A 317-nucleotide genomic window follows, 5' to 3' on the forward strand; every position below is an offset into this window, starting at 1 on the left:
TTTTCCTCTATTACACAGCAGAAACAAATCACTTAACACTTTGCTAATTTTCTGAGAAATAAACACAATGGAAGAGTGTGCGCTGTGTATCAAACTGCCACGAGTACCAGCCAAGTTGAGTGAAATTAAATAAAAATACTTTGTTTATATCAATATATTTATTGCACATTTAAGTAAATGAAACATATATATTTTAACAGTTTCAGTTGGATTATAAACAAAGTATATGAAAGAATATAAAAAAAATCAGTGAAAAAATGGTTCACTCATCTCATCTAGAGAGTCACATTTGTAACACGTGTAAAACACATTTCCTT

Source organism: Limulus polyphemus, unplaced genomic scaffold (genome assembly GCF_000517525.1).
Source record: "Limulus polyphemus unplaced genomic scaffold, Limulus_polyphemus-2.1.2 Scaffold1580, whole genome shotgun sequence".
In the NCBI taxonomy this organism is placed as follows: domain Eukaryota; kingdom Metazoa; phylum Arthropoda; class Merostomata; order Xiphosura; family Limulidae; genus Limulus; species Limulus polyphemus.